The following is a 24,395-nucleotide window of genomic DNA, read 5'->3' as shown; positions in this document are numbered from 1 at the left end:
TGAGGTCGACCATTCATTTATTAACTATTTAGAGTGGAGTATAATTAATTCTCGATAGATGTCATTAAATACACTTTATTTCGAGTATATGGAGGTTTATTCTCTCTAGTGTGTTGGATAAAGGCCATAGGTAGTGAAGATATTTCAGAGATGTGAAGAATCCAGTAGGAATGACAACACCCAGCATTTCCATTCAACCAGATAACACAGGGAAAATGTCAGTTTTGTGAAGGCAGATACATTAACCACGTGCAACTACATTAATATAAATAATCTTATCCATTGAGGTCTCCCACAGACCTTCTTGGTTCCAATCAGACAGTAATGAAGTGCAGGCGAGACAGCATTCTGCACTCACATTCCAGGCAACGGTTCAAGCCCCTCCTCTAGGTACCCCAAGAAGGAGACAGGATGACTGACTTACTGTATATTTGACTCATTTTCCTAGAAAGTGCAGACTCGCTATAAAATGTGTTAGGTGGTGAGAACGCTGGCGGTGCACTGTTTTCCTGCACTTTCGGCCTCAATGCAAACCCTCTGCCCAAAGACTCGCTCTAGCACGGATGAGCTGCGTCTTCAGCACACTTTCCCTGTTGCCAGGTAACCAATTCTCCCTCAGCCTAGTCTCCAGGGGTCACGAGCCGCTTCCGCCTCCCCCTCCAGGGTGCTCCAATCAGCGACCAGTGTGGCTGTCACGTGGGCATCCGGGGCAGACCCTGGAGAGCCGGGCTGGCGGCGCCTTACCTCCTGGCTCCGCGCTGGGGCGTGCGGAGCCCGCCTCCCCGCCCCTCGGAGCCCGCGGGCCCGGCCGCCCCGCCCCCAGGTGCCCGGGACGAGCAGGCGGGGAGGGCGGGGCGGCTCCGCGCGTTGGCGGTGCTAGCCCAGCAGCTGCGCCGCCCCGCTTCAGCACCTTTCTCTGTCAGTCGCTGCAGCCGCCTCCTCCTCCAGGTAAGAAGCCGGTGGGGCCGCAGAGGTACCAAGGCAAGCTCAGGCTTGAAGAGGGTGATGCTTGAACTGTCGCGGCGTCATGCGAGAGGGGCTCTGACCGCCCTGTGGTCGCGGACCAGGGTGATGTACGTCCTGCAGGACTTTGCACACCATGGTGCCTAATGAGATAATCCCCTTGGTTTTAGAGCCACACACCTGATTCTTACAAGGCACAGCAAACAGCGAATATTTATGTATCTAAACTACCTTTGCAGTGTAAACTATGGACATTTCGAGGGACATTGTTTTATTTTTATGGCTATTAAGTATATGTCTGGAGCACAGATTGCTGTTCTCATCCCTCCGCCGGCCAGACACTTCTGTATAGATCATTTACGGTAACCCTTTGAAGATGGTCTTATTAGTAGGGTTGTACTAAGAAAGATTTGAGTAAAAAGGAAATGTATTCCGGAAAAAAAATAAAAGGTATTGGATGTAAGACAGGTATACTATGTATTAAGTAGATCGTAAAATAGAATCTTTGCTGTCCTCCCCTCTCCAAAAACAGACTTGTTTTGCTTGCAAAGATTGAAAGGAACAAACAATTTAAGAAGACTTTTTTACTGTATTAATTAAAAGCAATTGATATGAATGAAAAGTAATGAAAAGTCCGACCATGGATCAAAAATAAGTTATTTTGCATGTTAATATATACATATACATACTATATATATTTAACAAGGGTTTGAAGAGAGATACTGCATTTCTGAATCTTTCATAAATATCCTTTAGAGAAAACTATCAAAAAACACAAGTTCATTATAAAAGGATACGAAACGGCCAAAGTCCAACAATGTGAGGTTATAGTTGCCATTCTTAGCACTGTAATAACATTTCTGCGTTGTAAAAATTAGAAAATAAATGACAATGAATTTATGAGAATTTATAAGTTTGAAGTCCATAAGAGTTTAAGCATTAATTTATTTGTAGATTTATGCCTTATCATTACCCTGCTTGCCAGTAGCCGATGCTGGGCGGGTGGTGATTACAAACTCTTTGGAGAAAGCACTCTTACATCCTTTTGAGATTCTGCCTCACTGGCCTAAGTGTTCAAGAAAATGGATATAGTTATATCTAACTGTTTTGAAGGCAGACATCTGAGATAGGTGGTCTGAGAACCTTTCCCCTCCTATGATCTAAAATTAAATGTAGTTATTAAGTGCTTTTGAAAAGTTGTTAATTCATTAATATTTTGGGATACATCCTTTTCTGGATTGTTTGGAGATTAATGTTACAAATGGTAGCTTTAGAGTTCCTGGGAAGTTTTAAAGCAATGACCTATTTCAAAGGGCATATATGGAAAGTAAAGCTCTTGAGTTCCACAGACTTAATTATGTAAAAATAACTGGTTGAACGTTATTGTTTACATTACTCTGACTTTCTTTTCTGTTGTTATTAATAGAACTGCTTAAAGAACTGTGGACATCTGAAGATGTTAAATATGCTTACTTGAAAGTTTTACCATTCTTTATTCTTCTTATTTCTAATGATAAATAGTGGTGTTCTAAATATTTTTAAGTTACTTATTAGTCACGTAATAATCCCATAGATTAGAAAGCCATAAATTAATTTAGGCCAGAAAAACAATGCTCCCAGTATAGGGAAGACTAGGGCTAGAGCGCTTTTGTTGCTGCTGTTTTCTGTAGACTCTGTCTTGTATCCTTCAGTCTGGGAAAGGCGGGGCAGGGCCAGTGGCAGTTTTTTAATTACTGGAAGAGGTTTAAGAACAGATTTCTGTTTGTTTGTTTTACTGTTTTACCCTAATGGATACTAGAAGTCCAACATGAATGATTAGGTTGTCACTATTAATGAAATGTGTAAATTCTCCAGAGTACCTAATTTTGTTGCCTAAATACTTTAATGAAGACTAAAATGTAATTCTAACAGGTTTGAAGGATTCACATTTTCGTCCTGTATTCCAGAATTTCTTTGAAATCTAACATATGTAAGAAAGGTAACACTTTATCAGATTACTGAATTGTAATACTGAATACTTAGAGTTTACCCAGCCATTCATGGTAATTATGTATACGCAAGCATCATTGCTTCTTTTGATAACTGCTGAATTATCTCATTTTACGTTTTGTATATCTGTTCCATTGAACAGATGGAAATATTAAAGTGAAGTCATGTATCTTCCAGTGTGTCTTCAGGAACAGAGATTTCATCAAAATTATATTAATTTATAGAAATCATATGAGGATAGGCCGGGCGCGGTGGCTCATACCTGTAATCCTGGCACTTTGGGAGGCTGAGGCAGGTGACTCACCTGAGGTCAGGAGTTTGAGACCAGCCTGACCAACATGGTGAAACCCCATCTTTGTTAAAAATACAAAAATTAGCTGGGCGTGGTGGCGCACATCTGTAATCCCAGCTACTTGGGAGGCTGAGGCATGAGAATCTCTTGAATCCAGGAGGCGGAGGTTGTAGTGAGCCGAGATTGTGCCACTGCACGCCAGCCTAGGTGACAAAGCAAGACTCCGTCAAAAAAAAAAAAAAAAAAAAAGATGATATTGGAAGGAATTTCTTATTAATTCATGCTCCTTTTCTCTTGTATCAGAAACATATGAAACTCAAGATTTGGTGGGTACTTTTCAATATCCAAGACTGTGCTTTTATCCTGTTAAAATAGTATCGTGATTATTCTTTCATTGTTGATAAGACTATTCCTTGAGATTTGTGAGCAAGAAATTAGATGTGGATACCTGAAGAGAATTTCAGAAATTCTCCCAAAGAATCTATTCCATAAGGAAACAAAACCTAGAGAAAAGCATTTTTCTTATTTGAGTTTACTTAAAATGTTCACGAAGGACTTGCAACTTTGGTAATAAAAATTGTAGAAACACTATAAAATGATCAGCTTTGTATAGTGAAAGAAAAATTCCCATCATGATTAATTAGAAAGACTTGAAAAGTTCCCATGCTTAAAGCATGGGCTGTCACTTTAGAAGACACAGTTCAGGTTGTTTTCATCTGATTTCAGTGACTAGACAGGTATCACTTCAGTGACTAGTCAAACATTTCAAATAGGCTGGATTTTGTAAGAAAAAAAAGAACTTGATATTGGAGCCACAGCTGGCACGTGCCTTCCAGATGTCACATTATCAGCTACTTGAGTAAAATAATTTTTATATATAATGATAGAAGTCTTACTTTTTATTGTGTTAAATGTACTTACAATATATAGTTCAGTAAACTTCTTATAAAATTCTGTAATTCTACATTCTAATTTTAAAAATGCACCATAGAAATAGACAGTAATATAAATCTATAATTAAGATAATACAGGAGGTAATTTAACAATGTTATTTACTATGATAAGGATAATTGATAATTGTCATGTTCAGATAAATTCTAGCAAAAGTGGAGAAATAAATTTCCATGTGTCAGTGAAGATATAACAGTCAATACTTGTTTTGTACGTTTGGATGTTCTGAGATGGAGTACTCAAGGTAGAGGTCCTTAAACATTTTTCTTGTGCTTAGGTTTATTGTCTTCTTCTTCAAGATTCTTCACATTTTTTTTTTAGCTGTAAGCATGTGCCAGTATCCCAGGCCGACTCATATACAGCAATGTATAGTAAGTTCAATTTCATATCACGTACACAAAAAAACTTACTTTCAAATTGGAAAGTAGAAAATAATTTTATTACACAAAGCACTCATGTTTAATGTGCTATTAAAAAAAAAAAAACCCTTCATTATCCAATACAAACAGCTCCACATGGAGTCTCAAAAAATGAGTAGTTGGTTAATAAGAAATAGCTAACATTTAATTAAGTTTGATTCTTTAAGATAAAGTATTATGGGTGGCTTTTAATGAAACGAGTTATGCACCATTTTATTTTTAAGGTAAACAGGTTTGAAAGGGTCATTTTGGAATTTATGATAGAAGGATCCTTAAGACCAGTTACTCTAACACCGTTATTTTGTTAATGAGGACACTGAACAATTATGTTTGCAAAATTAGTAAGGGAAAAGCTGGCTTAGAACCTCAGACTGTGACACTCAGCTTTGTGCTCCCTCTCTAAAGAGCTACAGAATGGATCACCAACATGGTTTTCTTATGTATTATATTTCTTCAAGTGACTAAGTCAAAAGTTTAAATAATTAAAGTCTAAATCATTTTCGCATGGTTAAAATAATTGTTGTAGTTAATAAACAATATGCATGTGTTTTGGTCTCATCATATAGAAAGTTTACTTAAAATACTAGTTAAAAATTATTTTTCCAATACTTATATAATGTATTGGTTTGCTTATTAAAGTAAGATTTGCTGCAAAGTCATTTGTGATTTGAGATCTGGTTACCTTAGAAATGTCTTATCCCAATGCACTCCATGGTACATAAGTAGCCGTCACGCCTAAAATTAAATGTCAAGAATATTAGAAATGAGATGCTTTTGGAAGTTATATCTGAAGCCTAGATTATGGTTACCCTTAGGTACAACTGTAAGGTTGAATACGTTTGTTTTCTAGGCTTTCTCCCACTTTGTACTAGATGCTACTTATAGCACTGTTACTCAAAGTGTACCTTAGACTAGCAGCATAAGCATCTCTTGGGACCTTGTTAGATATACATATCTTTAGGCCAGGTCCCTACCAAATCAGAATTTCTCAGGGAGGGGCTCAGGAATCTGTGTTTTAACAAGCCCCAAGTGATTCTTGTGCAATGTGGAGTTTGAGAAGTACTGCCACAGGGTACTTTAAGCCATGCAGGTGAATGGTGCATAAACTTTACTGGCTCAACAGGCGACCAAGTCTCTTGGCAACTTGGTTGCCTCTTGAGCTAGTAATGTCCATGTACTATTCTAATTCTGAAGCTTTACTTGGAAGTACCATAAACTACTAAATAAATGAATTTATTCCTGAAAATATAATAGTGGATATGTTTCATTAGCATGTACATATCAATAGTACCTTTTTGGGCATAATATCTCACCTTCAAAATTAATTCATTAGCTCATGTTTAAGGAAATTTTATGTTGGCTAAGAGCATAGTATTTGACTTAGGCAGACTAATATGTAGATTACCAACCTATCAGATCTGTGCCTGCGCCCTGCCTTGGGTGATATAGCCCTTTACTTAGCAAATTAAAATCAGACTTATTTCAGGCCTCTGTCAATATATTATGCATATATTGAAAACGGTTTTAGTTTAGTTACTTTATGTAGACCCTTTTTTCCCATTTTTTTCACTTCTTTTTTCTTTTCTTTTTTCTTCTGAGACAGGGTCTCTTGCTGGAGTGCAGTGGTGCGATCATGGCTCACTGCAGCCTCAAGCTCCCAGGCTCAATCAATCCCCCCGTATCAGCCTTCCGAGTAGTTGGGACTTCAGGCACGCGCCACCACTCCTGGCTAATTGTTTTTTTTTTTTTTTTTTACTTTTTGTAGAGAAGACATCTCACTATGTTGCCCAGGCTGCTCTGGAACTCCTGGGCTCAAGCAATCCACCCAACTTGGTCTACCAGAGTCCTGGGATTACTGGCATGCATGAGGTTCTGTGCCTGGCCCTGTTTTTGTTTTTGTTTTATTAATATTCAAGCTTCTAAGTGTCCATTTGATTTTCTTTCCTGGTTTTCCCAAATTGACTTGCCAAAATAATTTTTAACCCCTTTTCCCAGAACATGAATGTGCCAGCATTAAGTGACTTTCTGCCAAATGGGGAATCCTAAGTTTGATAGACAGAGAAGCATGAAGGCTCATCCTGCTTCAAAAACTCTACATGCAAAACCCAACTCACAAACCAGGTTAATTAGAAGAGGAGCGAGGGTCCTGGGGATTACATAGCAATTTATGGCAGAGTTCCTCAATTCTTTTTTTTTTTTTTTTTTAATGAGCAGTGATTCTATTTATAAAATAGGAATATATGTTTTGCCACACCCTACTGAAGAAATAATCTTGTATCTTTTATGACAAATATTTACTTATGTCCTTTCATAGTGTTCTCTGAATGGAATATTTACTTCAAAAATTCCAGTTTATACTTGAAAATATGTGATTTCTCCCTTTTCTTCTCTCTCTCTCTCTTTTTTTTTTTTTTTTTTTTTTTTTTTTTTTTTGAGACAGAGTCTCACTGGAGTTCAGTGGCACGATCTAGGCTCACTGCAACCTCCACCTCCCGGATTCAAGCAATACTCCAGCCTCAGCCTCCCGAGTACCTGTGATTACAGGCGCACACCATTATGCCTGGCTAATTTTTGGATTTTCATTAGAGATGGCGTTTCACCATGTTGGTCAGAGTGGTCTCGAACTCCTGACCTCGGCCTGCCTTGGCCTCCCAAAGTGCTGGGATTACAGGCATGAGCCACCATGCCCGGCCTCTCCCTTTTCTATTATTCTTTGGATAACTCTCTCAGAATGGTCACATTGAAAGTATATGAATGAGCCTGTTGAAGTAGAGGTGGATTACTTCTTTGATCAAATCAAAAATTATTTCCATGTTGTAGCACAAAAGATTCTGTAATCCTCTAAGCATCTGGGTAAGTCTAGTTCCAGGATTCAAATCCATATAATTTTCATTTTCATGGCTAAAATGGAGGAAAGTATAAAAATAAGTATATGGAAATAGATAATAAAGGTAACTCCATTCATCTTTCCGTATCTTTGAATCAGTGTCTTGCTCTTCTGATGTTCAGTGTTTGGTCTTACATATAACTCCTGTGTTTTGTTGACCAAGATGGAATTCATACTGGTGTAGTGGTCATTTTGTGAGCCCAAACTAGAACTGCCATAATGACCTTATTCTTCTCTGCTTGCTACCTAATCCAGGATTTTAATGTAGGCTAATACTGTACTTGTGACCTATTTTGTCTTCTAAGCTTTTAAGAACATGATTTGACATATATTGGGAATGCTTAGATAACACTGCCTGCCAAGCATGTAAAAGGTTAACTCAGAAATGCTCAGGCAAACTCAAGCATGTAAAAGGTAAACTAGACATTTAAGAGATTAATTTCAGTCAGGAGATACCAGAGGCAGTTTTTCTGCCAACTCATCTTTATAGTCATTGAACTAGGCCAGTAGTTCTTAAGCCTTACTGTGCATTTAACTTGTCTGAGAGTGATATTGAAAAGCTCCACTCCAAGGTTCTCATTTATAAGAGTTGGGATGTGATTCACAAGTCTGCATTTTTAGCAAGTGTCTGAGTTAATTCTGATGCGAAATACTTGAGAACCACACTTTGAGATACACTGATTAAGAGATTTTTGAAATCCTATTTATCCTTGGTAATGTCTGATGCTATATATCACAATGATAATAATGCTCATTTAGAATTACGGATTCAGACAAAAAGAGCTCAAGTTAGTGGGCCAATGGATGATTTTTTAAAAATTCCTTTCAGTTTTCTGCATTTTCCAGATGTTTTCCGAAGAATAAGCACCTATGGATTATATGAGAAGACATATTTTTTGCATAGCTCTGAGCATATAGTATATTTATGTTTTAAACACTGATATTTCAACAACATGTTTTTAGGGTTTTATTTTTTAGTAATAAAGGCAATACATTTCCATTACAGAAAAATTACACAATTCAGAAGTGTATAAAAGTGAGTTTAACAAAACTACCTTGAATCTCTGCATCCTGGTATAACTCTGACCTTTTAATAGACATTTTTAGGTACTTTTATTGATTTTGTTACGATTTCTCAGACATTCCCAGAAATACATCTCAGAGTCTTTATTTTTGTGCTCCCTCTTTTTAGCAAGCTTTTTTTCACCGGATGTCTTTATATTTTGCTTTCCTTGAAATGTCTGCTCGGTATCACCTTTGAGGTCTTCCTATGCCATCTTTTAAAAAAATTACAATGTGAACTCTGTGTCCAGAACTCCTTTTCCCTTTTTCCTCCATTATTTTATTTTCTCTATTCCACAAATTATCTTGAGAGATGTGTGTGTGTATATATATGTGTGTGTGTGTGTATATATGTGTGTGTATATATATAAAACTCAAGATAATTGTGATAATATATTAACACATATACATATATATTTATATGTATATATATAAAATTATTCGTTTTGCTGATTTCCTTTTTTTTTTTTTTTTTAAAGATAGAGTCTCACTTTGTCATCCAGGCTAGAGTGCAGTGGTGTGATCATAGCTCACTGCAGACTCGATTTCCTGGGCTCACGTAGTCCTCACACCTCAGCCTCCTGAGTAGCTGGGACTAGAGGTACATGCACCACGCCTGGCTAATTTTTGTATTTTTGTAGATATAGGTTCTTGCTGTGTTGCCCAGGCTGGACTTGAACTCCTGGCCTCAAGTGATTCTCCAACCTTATCCTCCCCAAGCCTGGGATTAAACACACGAGCCCTCGTGCTAATTTTGTGATTCCCTGCTACAAGAATAAAAGCTCTGGGCATGCAGGATTTTTTTTAATGCTTTTTTTAAATTTTCAGTTCTTGCCTAGCACATAGTTATTGCTCAATAAATATTTATTGAGTGAATGAGTAAATTGTTCAGTGATTACTGAAAGTTTAAAAAGTCAATGAAATAATAAACTTCCCCGAATTTTACCATCTCAAAATTGCCAAATATTTACCTTGAACTGTATATTCTTTTAGCTTTTAATGTGTATGTGTGTATATATATATATAAATGTTTAAATGCAGAAACATAACTCTGACATGCCTTTTAAATTAACTATGTAGACTTTATGAAATGATTGATTTATAACTACTCTTTTCATATTAAGATGTTTTATATATGTTAATATTATTCCAGTTTTTTCTTTCAATTTTATGATATATTTTAACAAAATAGTAAAATTCAAGATTTCGTTTCATAATTTTTGTAATTTCATATTTTTTAAATTATAAGATGACTGTGTCAATTTCTAACATTGTGAGTAGATTTTTCCCTAAATATCAAGAAACAAATTGTGTCTATTGATTACCTTTGTTAAATGAGAAATTTACCATATCTTTGTTTTCTTCTATTCTTCTCCTCAGCTCTAGTACCTAGGTAAACAATATATGATTTTAAAGTTTTGATAATGAACATTTTAGGTTATCTGTCTTCTCTTTCAGTCATTACTTTGTCATTTGCATTTTCATAGCCATATTCCAGTTTCTTTGTTTAATACATTTAAAAAATTACATTGACTTTCATATTTGAGCTGTTTGTTTTGATTCATTTTTAAAAACACTGTAATTTTTTTCAAGTACTTTTTAAAGAAGAATACATGTGTAAATTGCCCTCTAAATCTTCTCAGTATGAGAATGTCTTTCTGTTTGTTTTCCCTTCACATATGGATGATACTTTGGCAACTTATAGAAGAGTGAGATCAGCATTTTGGGAGACTGAGACAGGAGGGTCACTTGAGGATAGTTCAAGATCAGCTTGGGCAACATAGCGACACCCTATGTCTACAAAAAAAGAAAAAGAAAAAGAAATTAGCCAGGAGTGTTAGTGTGTGCTGTAGTCTCATTTCGGGAGGCTGAGGCAAGAAGATCACTTGAGCTCAAGAGTTTGAGGCTTGAGTGTGCTATGATCGGGACACTGCACCCCAGCCTGAGTGATGCAGCAGGACCTGGTCTCAAAAAAGAGAAAAAATAAAAAGCGAGAACACAATAGTTCTTCAGTTTAATACAGTTATTATATCACTGAATTGGGAATTTTGTACAGTGGTGAGAAATGATGCCAATCTGTTTTTTTCCACTTGTATGTAATATTTTTACAAAATTCTTCTTAGTTGCTCATTAGAGTGTAAAGAAATAAATTAGCCTTGAATTTGCCTTAATACACCTAGGTATGGATAGTTAACTGTATGCATACATACATACATATATATATATATTTAAGCAAAATATGTGTACCTTTATATTTAAGCAAAATATGTATATTGCTTAAAACAAAAGCACTTTTGATCTGCCTATTTAGAGTCTTTTTTTAAACCCAGTAAATGAGTTGTCGTTGTTGTTGCTGTTTTTTTGGCTACATCTCAAATTGTTGTTTTTGTTTCTGTAGTTTTACTTGTGCTTTAGATTTTCTAAAATATTTTAATATTTTAGTTTGAAGTTTCATTCCTTGTGTACTGTGTCTTTCAATTTCTCACTAAATTTTAAAAAAATCTCTATTTTCCAGTGTTTTGGAAGAGTTTTTTCACTTTGTCCTCTGAATCATTGATATGATTTTTTTTGCAATTTCAGTTCGGCTCTTTATTGTTCTTTAATGTGGATTTTTATTCTGCTATTGTCTTTTGTTTTTTTCACAATCATTATTTTAGCCATCTCATCCTGCAGCCTCTTTATCTTACCTGATAGTATGCTCATTCCTACTCCTGAATGAGAGGCGGCCCATATAGGCTATTGATTACCAGAATACAGAATGTGTAGGTTTCTGCAGGCCCCAAACTCTTTCTTCTTGGATACTGGATCAGTTATATCACTATATGATCAATGTCAAATCTCCTTCTTATATCAACATTGATAGAAATCTTATGTCAATATCCTAATCTAATAGGCATTGCCTAGCAGACTTTCTATTATTTAGTAGATTCTTTTTTCCTGAGATGGAATTTTCTCCTTTCTGCATTGACTCAATCAATGGGGAAATACATGAAAAAAATAAAAATCCTTTTTCCTTCCACTTGTAATATATTGCTGAAGAGCTACACTTCCTTACAGTGTAGTACTATTGTCTTACCTCACTTTTTCTCCCATTTCTTTTTTTTTTTTTTTTTTTTTTAACTAGGAGCCATAGTCACTGAGTAAATATAAGGGCGGGGGTCATGGACTGAGTGAAGAGGGACAGAAAAGGTACATGGTGAAAATGAGAAAGACAGTACTACAGCTCCCAGGCCATGCATGGTTTAATAGCTGTGTTACTTTCTGGTTGATACTGATCTTGTTTTCTAAATTGGGGCATTTGGTGAGGCAATGACAATGTACATTTATACATATGTCCTGGGAGAAAGGCTTCTACAATTTCTAGCAGCATTGTGGATGGTCCACCTATGGCACCATAGTTCCTTTCGCGTGGTACCTATGACACCGATTATAGTACCTTAGTGTTTAGAGGAAATTCCTCTGAGATTAAAATGTCATTGATACTGAGACCTTATTTTATGTGTGACTGTGAGTTTTTTGGTGTATTTTTCCTGTGGTAAGTGCCAATTAGCGTGCTTCCAGCTGTAGGCAACAGAAAATACACTCACTTTACTAGCTCATGTAACTAAAAAAGAATCTAAGGATAGAGTTGGACGATTGTATGTATCATTCATAACTAGCTTCAGTGTTAAATTGATGTCATTGTGACTCAGCCCCTCTCTACTGTACTGGCTTTTTTCAAGCTCCAGGTAGTAGCCTCAAGCTATTCTACAAACCTCCTCATGATAGTGAGATAACTTATGTCTTCTCTGATTTCAGACTGTCTGTGGTTTAGTCCACAGAAGAGAAAGCTGCTTTTTCTGGTAGTGCCCATAAAAGTCCTAAATTTCAAGATTAAACACATTTGACCCAGGCAAACACTGATTGCTTTCAGTCACTAAATATTAGTTTGCATTTTCTAGAACTTTCTATAAATGGAATGATACATTGTATACTCTTTTTGTCTGTATTATTCAGTATAATTATCTTGATATTTATGCATTTGTTGCATGTATCACTAGTTCATTCCTTCTTATTGGTGCAGAATATTCCATTATATGGATATAGTCCTTTTTTAAATTCCTTTGCCTACTAATGGTTAGTGGGTTGTTTTCAGTTTTTGGCTATTAGAAATGAATCTGTTTGAACATTTATAAAAAAAAAATAAATAAACACATTTGAGCTATTTTCCCATCACTGAACCATTAAAATGGCTAGGGAAATGATGAGTGTAAACTGGAATCACCTGCTCTAGTTCAGGGACTGGAATTTTACCTAAACCTGGACTGAAGCAGAGGAGAGGGTCATCAAATACAAATGTAGTGATTGCACAAAGAAGGGAATGGAGGTGGTGGGGAGGCAAACAACAAATCTTCATTATGGTGTTTAAGTGGAAAGTGGGAAGAGATTCTGTCAGGATCTGCTAGAAATGCTATTTTAACCTGGAACACTTGTATGCCTCTATAGCACAGATGACTCAGGCACATTGAACCTACAAACAAAATAGAACTTTGAATCTTGAAACTTGTGGGAACAAAATTCCTCAACTGGAATATAAAAGTATAATAATTTTCAATTAAAATTATATTTTACTGCTTGTCTCTCCAGTTCTGCTCATATTTTGATCTTTGTCATGGGCTTTTTGTCATTTTTTAATTAATTTATTTTGTTCATTGAAACATAGTTATATGTACTTATGGGGCACATATTTATGAGACATGCAATATAGAGTAATCAAATCAGGATAGTATATCTGTCACCGCAAATATTTATCATGTCTTTTATTGGGAACATTCGAAGTCCTCTCTTCTGGCTATTTGAAAACATATAATGAATTATCATTAACTATAGTCTTCTTATAGTGCTTAGAACACTAGAACTTATTCCTTCTATATAGCTGTAATTTTGTATATTTAATCCATCTTTTCTTATCTCCCCTACGCTGCTAGTCTTCGTGGCTACTCATAAGCAGCATTGTACTCTTTAGTTGTATGATACCAACTTTTTTAGCTTCTGCATAAGAGTGAGAACATGCACTATTTACCTTTCTGTTCTTGGCTTATTTCACTTAACATGTCTTCCAGGCTCATCTATGTTCCCATGAATGGCAGTATTTTATTTTTTTATGGCTGAATAGTATTTCATTGTGTGTATACACCACATTTTCTTTATCCATTCATCTGTTGACGGACTTTAAGTTTGATCCCATATTTTGGCTATAGTGCTGCTGTGCTGCAGTAAACGTGTGAGTGGAGATATCTTTTTGATGTACTGATTTCCTTTTGTCATGGGCTATTTAATAAGTAAGTAAGTAATGAAATGTAGACTAGTAAGAAATGTATTAGAATTGGAAAAATAAAACCCAGTTTTTTTATTAGCAGTACTGCAAATAGTCTCTATTTCCTAATGCTTTTAAATATTTACACATAGTCTTTACTAAAATGTCAACATACACATACATACTCATACGTATCTCAAATGGAATGTCTCTATCACCAGAAGGTGATTCATATTAAATCAAATTAAGGAAACATCAGTTATTCTTTATACCTAGTTGTCTTCATCCATTTTCTGTTGCTTACAAAAGAATACCTGAAACTGGGTAACTTGTAAAGAAAATAAGTTTGTTTCTTACCATTATGGAGGCTAAGAAGTCCAAGATCAAGAGGCCACATCTGGTAAGAGCCTAAGAGCCTTCCTGGTGGTCGGGACTCTGAAGGGTCCAAAGGCAGTGCAGGAAATCACAAGGCGAGCAGGGTGAGCGTGCTAACATGCTTAACATGCTTGTTGAGGTCTCTTCATATTCTTATAATGCCACCACTTACCCTCCCATGATAACCTACTAATCCATTGAGCCACTAATTCATTAATTCTTGAATGAATTAATTCGTTCATGAGGGCAGAACCCTCATGATCTAATCACTTTTTAAAGGCCCCACCTTTCAGTGCTGCCACATTGGGGATTAAGTTTCCAACGCATGAAATTTAGGAGATGCAGTCAAACCATAGCAGCAGTCATCAGTAGCTATTTACTATAGTCAGATTGGTGACCATTTACTGAATTAGAAAAAAATAAGTAGGAGCATATTTTGTGGGGAACATCGTAAGTTTTTTTTTTTAATAACTTAAATGTGAGATTCTATTTAAAATCCATGTGGGGATGTTAAACAGGAAATTATAAATATGAATTATACTCAAGATAAAAACTTGGGGGTAAATTTATATGGTATTTAAATTTCTAAAACTGGATGTGATCACCGAGAGAACAGTGTGGAGAAGAGATCCAACGACTGATCCCTGGGACGTTCTGAAGTTTGGAGTTCAGAAAGATGATGAGGAATCAAAACAAAAAGATTAAAAAAAAGAATGGGGATAAGGCACTGAAGTAGTAGGGGAACCAAAATAAAGCACTTTTCTAAAAGGCAAGTGAAAGAGATGTTTCAGGAGGGTGGATTCAACTGTGATCCAACGTGGCAACTACTGCTGCTAAAGTAGCAAGTAAAATGAGGACTGATCTTTGACTAGTGGGTGTTTTACTAATTTTGCTAATTAGCAGCCTGTTTCTTAATCCTCAAATGCAGGACGGATTCTTCAGTCTTAACTTTACTTGGCCTGTCTGAAATATTTAACCTGCTTGAGAATGTTCTCCTTTGACATTCAACATATTATTTTCTCTATTATTTTTATTTATTGTATCTCTGCTCAGTTGTCTTTTCAGCCTCTTTTTTGTTTCCTGTCCTTATCCCTCAGACATTGGTGTTGCTCAAAATTGTATATGAAATGCTTAACCAGACTTATGTATTTTAATTTTAGGAATCTCCGCCTACACGTCGCACTGACATTTTGCATTCACTATCTCTTAATAGAGCTTTACCCAGACCTGGTGCTCCTACTGAATTCTCTCTCTCAATGAATGGGGCTAAGCTATTCAGTCAGGCAGAAGTCGACAAATCTTCCTGAAGTTCTCCCTCTCCCTTGCTTCCAGTTAGTTTATTAGTTCAACCCCTTGTCTTTGTCCTCTACTTGCATATGTTTGCCACCATGTCCCCCAGAGGCCTTTTCAAAATAGTGTCAGGATATTAGTAAATCACAAAATGGGATTTTTGTGTGATTTTAAAATATCGTTAGCATGTTGAAAATGTTTCAAAGACTCCCCATCCCCTGTAAAGTAAAATCCACAATTCTTACCACGATCTACATGACTTTCCATCCTTCTGTCTCTGCCTGTCTGTTCATTCTCGTGTTCCACTACTTCTCTTTATGTGCCATTATACTTTAGGCAGAGAAAAATAATTTCTGTCTCAGAGTTCCAGTCCCACCTTTTTTTTTATACAGCCTTCTTGGCCACCTAAATCATAGGCACATTTTTCTTTATGTTCCTCCAAGTATGTGTTCATTCTGTATTATAGCAGCTATTGTATATTGTTTCATACATTTATTTGTGTCTATTAGAAATGAAGTCAAGTGCAATAACAGAAAATCAGCAACTAAAACAGACTTCCCTTTTTTCGTATAACAAGAGGCCTGAAGATGGTACAACAATACCGTTAGAATGGCAGCATCTCTGCAGTTTTCTTGGCCTTCCCTACGGGATGCAAGACAGCTGCTGCAGCGACAGCATCACATCAGTGTTCCGGTCAGAAGGGCAGGAGATAAAAACATAGGCAAATAATACATTTGGTAAGGCAAAATGACACCAATTCTGCTTATTATATTACTATAGACAGTAGTGACTGAATTTTAATAACCATGTATGCTCGGGGTGATGAAACATGGTAATCATATTTAAAGACGAGAAATTAAGAAGGCTGTAAGTAATTGACATTATTGACTAATTGAGAATTCCACTTTGTAAAACATGATTTGAAAATAGGCAACCTAAGAGTCAACCTGAGATTTGGCTGCATGACCGAGAAATGCAACATTATAGTGGCTTAAAAGTCCAAGTTTTCCAGGATTGAAACATCTAACGGTTCCTGTTCTACTATTCTTTGGTATAACCCTTGTCCTTACGATCCAAAATATTTGCTAATGTGTCAGGCTTCCTTTCCAAGTTCCAAATAGAAGAAAAAGGGTGAACTGAAAATGGTATGCCTTTTCTCTTAATGCAAACAATTAAGTCCTAATGCTTTTATTTTGAAGATTTGTGGAAATATAGTGTTTAAGTAACATACTTTCCATTTTAAAATTATTTTCTCCAATGTTAGATTCATCTACATTTTACAAAATGCTTTTCATAGGATATTTTGAATTTATTTACTTTAAGTCTTAGGAAATAGCACCGATGAAGATGAATTTGAGACGGGGAAATATAGGCTTATCCAAAAATATAGATACTTTTGAACAGCTTATTATACTTTTTCTGCTGCATCAAGCCACTTTCATAAAAGAGTAAAAAATTTTTTGTGAATTTTAATAAAGACTGTATTTATATTTCTTAGAAATAAAATGTACTTAAGAAACTGCTGAATAGATTTTCTTAGTAAACTCAATTAGATTAAATAGCAATTAACTTAGAAGTCTATTTTTTACTCTAAAAATTAATAATATTTTATTTATGAGGCACTGTGGCATACGTGGGACATTTTAGACTTGTTATATTACCCTAATGCAAGTGATTTTTTAATGTTTAGACTAGAACAATTAGGGATTCTGGCTAGGAATTTTGGTTAAATTTTCAGGAGATGGAGGCTGAGTAATTCATTAAAAAGAATTCATTGATTATGATGATTATGATTCATACTACACAAACATATCATCCAGAGGAAATTCTTCCCTTAGGTTGTTTTATTTTGTTTTAAGCATAAATAGAACATTATCAGCACTCCCTACCACCACCAAGGATACCACTAGCAGAATAGATGAATATTGTCCATTTTTGTGCTTTGTATTCATGGAATACAGTATTATTTTTATATCTGGCTTCTTTCATTATTTGTGAATTTCATCCATAGGGTTGCATATAGTTGTTGCTTATTCATTTATTCTCATTATTATAAACTTTTCCACACAGTATGAATATATTGTATTTGTCATTGTACTATTAAAGTATACTTGAGCAGTGTATACTTTATAAATAGAAATGCTGTGAATATTCTAATACATGTCTTTTAACGAACATTACCCAGTGCTGTTGGCTATACACTTAGGAGTGGAAATGCTGGTCATAGGGCATGTATTTGTTTGGCGTTAGAGGATTCGGCCAACGAGTTGTCCAAAGCGGTTGCTCCACACACTCCCCTGAGCAGTATATGAGTTTCAGTTACTCTGCATTGTCGCTCATCTGTGGTATTGTGCATTTTAGCCCTCTGTTGGGAGTGTAGCGGTACCTCTTTGCAGTTTTACTTTGTATTTCCCTTATGACTAGTGATATTGAGCAACTTTTTATATGCTACTTAGTTATTTGGATGATCCAGGTTCTGAATTTATCTTCCCTTTTATACATTTTTCTATTGGTTTGCCAGTCTGTTTTGTTTTGTTTTGTTTTGTTTTCTTTGGTTGTAAGTATCCTGTGTTTATAGATGCTATAAATGTTTATAGGTGCTATAAGCATTTTCTCCCTTGCTTTTCACACTTTTAATGCTATCTTGATGAATGCAAGTGTGTTAGCCTGTTTCGTGTTGCTATAAAGGCATGCCCAAGGCTAAGTAATCTATAAAGTAAACAGGTTTATTAAGCTTATGATTCTAATGTCTGGAAAAGTTCAAGATTGAGCATTTGGTTAAGGTCTCAGGCTGCCTCCACTCATGGTGGAAGGTGAAAGGGAGCTGGTGTGTGCAAAGAACACATAGCAAGAAAGGCAGCAAGGAGCTGGAAGTGCCAGTGTCTTTTTAACAACCAGCTTTCCTGGGAACTCGTGAGAGAAGACATTAATCTATTCATAAGAGAACTGCACCTATGACACAAACACCTTTCCTTTACATCCATCATACCTCCAACATTGTGACCAAATTTCAACATGAGGTTTGAGGGAGGACAGACATCCAAATTATACCAATAAGTTTGTAACCATAATATTGTCCTATATGTCAGTGTTTTCCCTTGTGATTGGCAGTTTTTGTGTCCTATTTAATGAGTCTTTTCCTATCCCTAAGATAAGATGTTATCATTAGTTTTCTTTTAAAGCTTTAATATTTTACCTTATGTATTTACTTTTACAATCGCCCTCTCTTTTTAAAATTATGTTAGCTTAGTGTCAAGATTTTATATATATATATGTGTGTGTGTGTATATATATATGTGTATATATGTATTCATGGAATACAGTATTATTTTTATATCTGACTTCTTTCATTATTTGTGAGTTTCATCCATAGGGTTGCATGTAGTTGTTGCTTATTCATTTATTCTCATTATTATAAACTTTTCCACACAGTATGAGCATACTGTATTTGTCTGGGTATATCCATATATACATACACACATATATGTGTGTGTGCGTGCGTGTGTGTGTGTGTATATATATACACACACACACACACCACACACCTCCATATTTCCATGAAGTTATTCAATTATGCAGAATCATTCACTGAAAGGTATATTCTGTGCCCCACTGAATTATCACGATCTTCACCATAAATCACTTAACGGCATATGGAGAGATCTATCCTGGACTCATGCTGTTCCATTAGTCAGTTTGTGTATCTTTGCATCACCACCGCCCTGTCTTAATTAAGATAGCTTTATAATGGGTAGTATAAACATTAGGCTTGTTCATATAAAACCTCAGTCTTTTTCAAGACTGTCTTAGCTATTCTTGGGCATTTACATTTTCATATGCATTTTAGAATTAACTTGGCACTTTTCATACAAAAAAAATCTGCTAGAATTTTTGATTAGGACTGAATTAAATCTGAAGATTAATTTTGAGAGAATTTACATTTTCACAACATTTAATCTTCTAATTCATTAACTCGATGTATCTTTACTTTTTTGTTTAGGATTTTTATGTTTAATTTATGAGAGACATTGCTCTGTAGTTCCCTTCTTATACGTCTTTTTCAGGTTTGGGGAGGATATAAAGACGTGAGAAGTGATTTCTTTTACTATATTCTCAAAGAGTTTGTGTAACATTTCTTTTTGAAATATTTTAAATAATCCTCCAGTGAAACAATCTGGGCCTGGAAGATTGTGCGTGGGAAAAGTTTTACATGTAGACTTATATTCATATTCAGGCTAAATATTAGATTTTCTCATTCTTCGATCAACTTTGGTAACTTGTATTTCTTTTTGAAGAATGTGTCCATTCATCCAGGTTATCCAATATATTGGTGTGAAGGTGGATATAGTATTCTTTTTTTTTATGTCAGTAAGTTCTACAGCGATTTTTTTTTTTTTATTCCTGAGAAGGATCTGATATGGATATTTGTATTTTTTCTGTATTTTTCTTGATCAATCTGTCTGCGAGTTGATCTAAGGGAAGCAGTATTTGGTTTAGTTGATTTCCTCTACTGTATGCTTGTGAACTATTTCATTGCTTTCACCTGTTTTGGAATGATTTCCTTTTCTACATTTTGGGGCTTGATTTGCTTTTCTTTTCCAATTTTAAAGATAGAAACTTAAATCTTTGACTTTTCTTCCTTCTCCTTTTCTATTAGAAAAAAGTAAAATATAATTGATGCTATAATCCTCCCCCACTCAAGCATTGATCTAGCTGCAACCTACAAATTTCTATGTTTAGACTTTGCTATTTAGTGCTAAGTATTTTCTAACTTCCATTTTTATTTCTTTTCTGATTCCGATTTAGAAATGCATTCTTTAATTTCTAGGTAGTTGTGGATTTCATAGTTTTATTTATTGATTTCAGACTTAATTCTATCCTGATTTAAAAATACACTCAGAATGATTTCAGTGTTTTAAAGTTTGGTTAAATTTTCTTTATGACTCTGTGCACGGTTTATTTTTATAAGTAGCCCACCCATGTTTATTTGAAAAGAATGTGAATTCTTTCATTATTGGGTACAGTATCATATATATGTCAGTTGAGTCCTTTTCTATATGTTGTTCAGATCCTATGGGGTTTTATCTATTTATTCTATCAGCTATTGAGATTTATTACTTAAAATCTCCCATTATGATTGTAGATTTACATAGTTTTCCTTTAATTATGTCATTCTTTTTTTGTCATTCTTGCTTTATTTAATTGAAAACTATATATGTCATTTGGATGCAACCAGTTTTAGGATTATTATATATTTCAGTCTCATTGACCCCTTTATTTAAGCAATGTTCCTCTCTTTTTTAGTAATATTTCTTGCCTTAATATTTTGGTTAATATTTGTATAGTTTATCATTTTCTGATCTTTGACTTTCATCCATTCTGTAACCTTTTATTAAAGTGTGTCCTATGTAAAGAGTTGAATTTTTTAATGTAGATGCTAATTTTATTTTGATTTGTAATTTTATTTTCTCTTATTCAATATATAACTATTATAATTTTATTTATATATACAAACATTTTCTCATTTATAATTTTGTTTTCTCATTTATAATTTTAATAGTTACATTTTCCTTCAATTAACTTGCTAACAGTATGTTTATTTACTGTCCTTTTTTGTAATTACCCTGGAGATTCCAGCATGTAAATTTGACTCATTATAGTTTAATAAAAATGATTACTTTTACCTCTTCTTTAATGCTAATACTAACTCCATTTATCCTGCTGTCTTTTGTGTTACTGTTTTCATATAATTTAGTGCTACAAATATTTTAAATTTCATAAGACATTACAATGATCATTTTGTATAGTTAATATTCATTTATATTTATCTACATATTTTCCCTTTCTGATGATCTTCACTATCTCTAACATTTTCATGTTTCTTTTCCTTCTACGTAAAGAAAGCCCTGACATTTTTTTTTCTAGAATGGTTCTACTAGCAATGAATTTACTAGGTTTTGTTTGTATGAAAACTTACAATGAAAATGTTCATATTCTTCCATTTTAAATAATATGTTTACCGAGTTTTAGTTATCTTTTCTCAGCACTTTAAAATGTAATTTCATTGCATTCTGACTTCCATTATTTCTATTGATCTTTGCTGTAACATGACCATTTTTAAGATTTAATATTTTCTTTTTGTGGTTTTTGGCATTTATTGTGATGTGCATGAATAAGGTACCACTTTAACTTATCCTGCTTGGAGCTTGGTAGTTCAGAGATCTTCGTTTTGAAATCAGTTTCAGAAATTTCTCATTCTTTATCTCTCTTTGGTTCCACTGTATTATCCCTTTCCTCTCCTTATTCTACTCTTCCACACATGTTTAACTTTTCGGCATACCTTATCTGTCTCTTATGCTTTGTTCTGTTTCTCTTTTTCTCTATGCATTGATTTTGGCATATACCATTTATTTATGTTCCACTGCACTAATAGTGACTTTTGGGGTATCCAATCAACTAATAAATTCATCCATTGAGATCTAAATTTCAGCTATTGTGTTTTTCAGTTTTAGAGTATAGTATATTCATTTTATTTTTATTTTAATCAATTAATTTTTTTTTTTTTGAGACAGAATCTGTGTCACCCAGGCTGGAGTGCAGTAGCGTGATCTTGTCTCTCTGCAACCTCCGCCTCCTGGGTTCAAGCAATTCTTGTGCCTCAGCCTTCTGAGTAGCTAGGACTACAGGTGTGTACCACTACATCCAGCTAATTTTCATATTTTTAGTAGAGACAGGGTTTCACCATGTTGGCTAATCTGATCTCAAACTACTGGCCTCAAGTCATCTGCCCTCCTTGGCTTCTTAAAGTGCTGGAATTACAGACGTGAGTCACCATGCCTGGCCTTTATTTTTGTATATTCCAATTATCTGGTAAAATACTTCATTTTCAACTATTTTACTTTATTTTATTTGTTACTGCACATAAAAATAGTATATGACCTAAGCTAAAGAGAAGCATAGTATACACTTTGTCACTAAAAACTTCAGACTCAGCAGGAGGGTACTGTGATGCATGCTTGTAATCCTAGCTACTTAAATGGCTGAAGTGGGAGGATTGCTTGAGCCCAAAAGTTTGAGGCCAGTCTGGGCAACATAGTGAGACCCTCTCTCTTTAAAAAGAATTTCAAACTGGAATCACTGATAATTGGAGAGTGTTGTCAGCTGCACTATTTTTTCTTGTTGATAAGGGTGAGCTTGGAATGTCTGATCAAAGTATGAAATATTGAATCAGAAATATTTTTCTATGCAGATTTCTTCAGGCCTTTCAGAACATGATAGTGGAGATCTGCTCAAGTACACATTTTCTGTGGTAATAACAAGAATTAAGGACTCAGAGGACCCGCTATAGATGTGGCATGAACAGGCTGAGATAATTATGGCAAAGTCGTCACATTTCCTATTGGTATTTCTTTGGATCCCAAACACATTTCCTTGATCTAATCCATCCTCAGTTTATTTAGAAAGACTTCTGTTTTTATTCCTGCCCCATCATGGGGATTATTTATTTTTTGTTTCTGCCTTCCTCATCTGCTTGTCCCTGACACTGCTTCTAACTTGCGGATTAGAGAAGAATTTGTACTATATCCCACAGATAGATTTAAGTTGATGTGTGCTGAAATATTGATGGTTGGGGTTGGTGGGCAGCAAACTCTAATGGAAAAGTAGAAAGGAGAAATGAAATTGCCCAAGTGAAGTTAGAAAATATAATCTAATTAGACTGTATCTCTATGTGGACATGTTAATTTCTGCATTTTTCGCCTTTTAATTGTGTTAATATTAGAAACCACTGCTGTGGATTTTTAGTATGTACTTTCTTAGATCATATACCTGAAAGCAGAAATTGTAATCTAATGTTTTATAGCAGCAAAATGTACTCATTAGCATAATTAGCATAAAATAAACATTGTAAACTCCCTAGAAATCTCCCTCAGGGCTTCTTTTAGTTACAATTTGTGTTCCCCCCCCCCCCAAAACTCTTTCACAACTTCTAATAACACAGAATTAATTTTGCTTATTTTAACTTACTATAAATGGAATCATGCAATATGTATCCTTTTATGTTTGACTTTTGATTATCATAGTTCATTCTAATTCTTTTATAGTGCCCTAATGTAGTATTATACTACAATTTTGATCCCCAGTTTATGAGAGTCTGGTTCTTAGCGAACATTTGTGAGTCTCTCCTGGACCCCTAAACCCCTTTCTGTGGCAGCCAGTCTCTGCTTTGTATGTGTGAGTGTTGAGTGTTGTATATATGAGTGTTGGTTGAGTAAGAGAGCTTTTTTTGCATTTCCTCAAACAGTGGCCGATCTATGCCTTGTTTTTGGACAGAACTGGGGACTAAGATTTTTCCCAGCCTGCTCCCTTGGGTATGAGAGCTTTTGCTTCTTCCCTTTTCCTAGAACTGGTGATTTTTCCCTGGTTCCTAGGGTCAGAAAGGAGGGTTTTCTATCCCTCCTCAGAAACAAATGAGGTTTGCTTTTACTCCTTCTCCATTGTTCCTGGAAATGAAGGTGTTCCACTTATATATAAGTGGAAACAAGCATAACTTGGAATTTCTGTATTTTTGCCTGCCTGGTCATTATTTTATTAAATCCTGATAATTTAATGTTATCTTCCTCCAGAGAGAATATACTTTTACTTATGGGGGGGTATTAGAGTAGGGCAGTGCTATAGAGTGGATGTTTATCCCTGAAAATCCATGTTGAAATTTGATCCCCAATGTTGTAGTTAGGGAATAATGAGGTGTTTGGGTCATGGAGGCAGATCCCTCATGAATTGTTTGGTGTCATCCTTGCAATAATGAGCAAGTTCTTGCTCTATTAGTTTCTATTAGAGCTGGTTGTTTAAAAAAAAAAAAAAAAAAAAAAA

At 35.1% G+C, this 24,395-nt stretch overlaps 1 protein-coding gene across 11 annotated transcripts in view; it reads left to right on the top strand.

Moving 5' to 3' along the window:
• Positions 1 to 706: 706 nt before the first annotated feature.
• The window catches only part of WDR17 (WD repeat domain 17), a 121,792-nt gene continuing 98,103 nt past the window's right edge, over positions 707 to 24,395 (top strand). For 8 of the 11 annotated variants that reach the window (XM_017879120.1, XM_017879117.1, XM_017879118.1 and 5 more), the window contains exon 1: positions 882 to 948. The gene's annotated coding sequence lies outside the window, so the exon portion shown is untranslated. Of the gene's footprint in view, positions 949 to 24,395 lie in introns of all 11 variants that reach the window. The other 3 variants (XM_017879125.1, XM_017879121.1, XM_017879122.1) reach the window with 2 other exon arrangements.

Source organism: Rhinopithecus bieti, unplaced genomic scaffold, assembly GCF_001698545.2.
Source record: "Rhinopithecus bieti isolate Rb0 unplaced genomic scaffold, ASM169854v2 scaffold_9996, whole genome shotgun sequence".
Taxonomy (NCBI): Eukaryota; Metazoa; Chordata; class Mammalia; order Primates; family Cercopithecidae; genus Rhinopithecus; species Rhinopithecus bieti.
The sequence above is the reverse complement of the archived record's forward strand: the minus strand, read 5'-3'. Positions and strand labels throughout refer to the sequence as shown.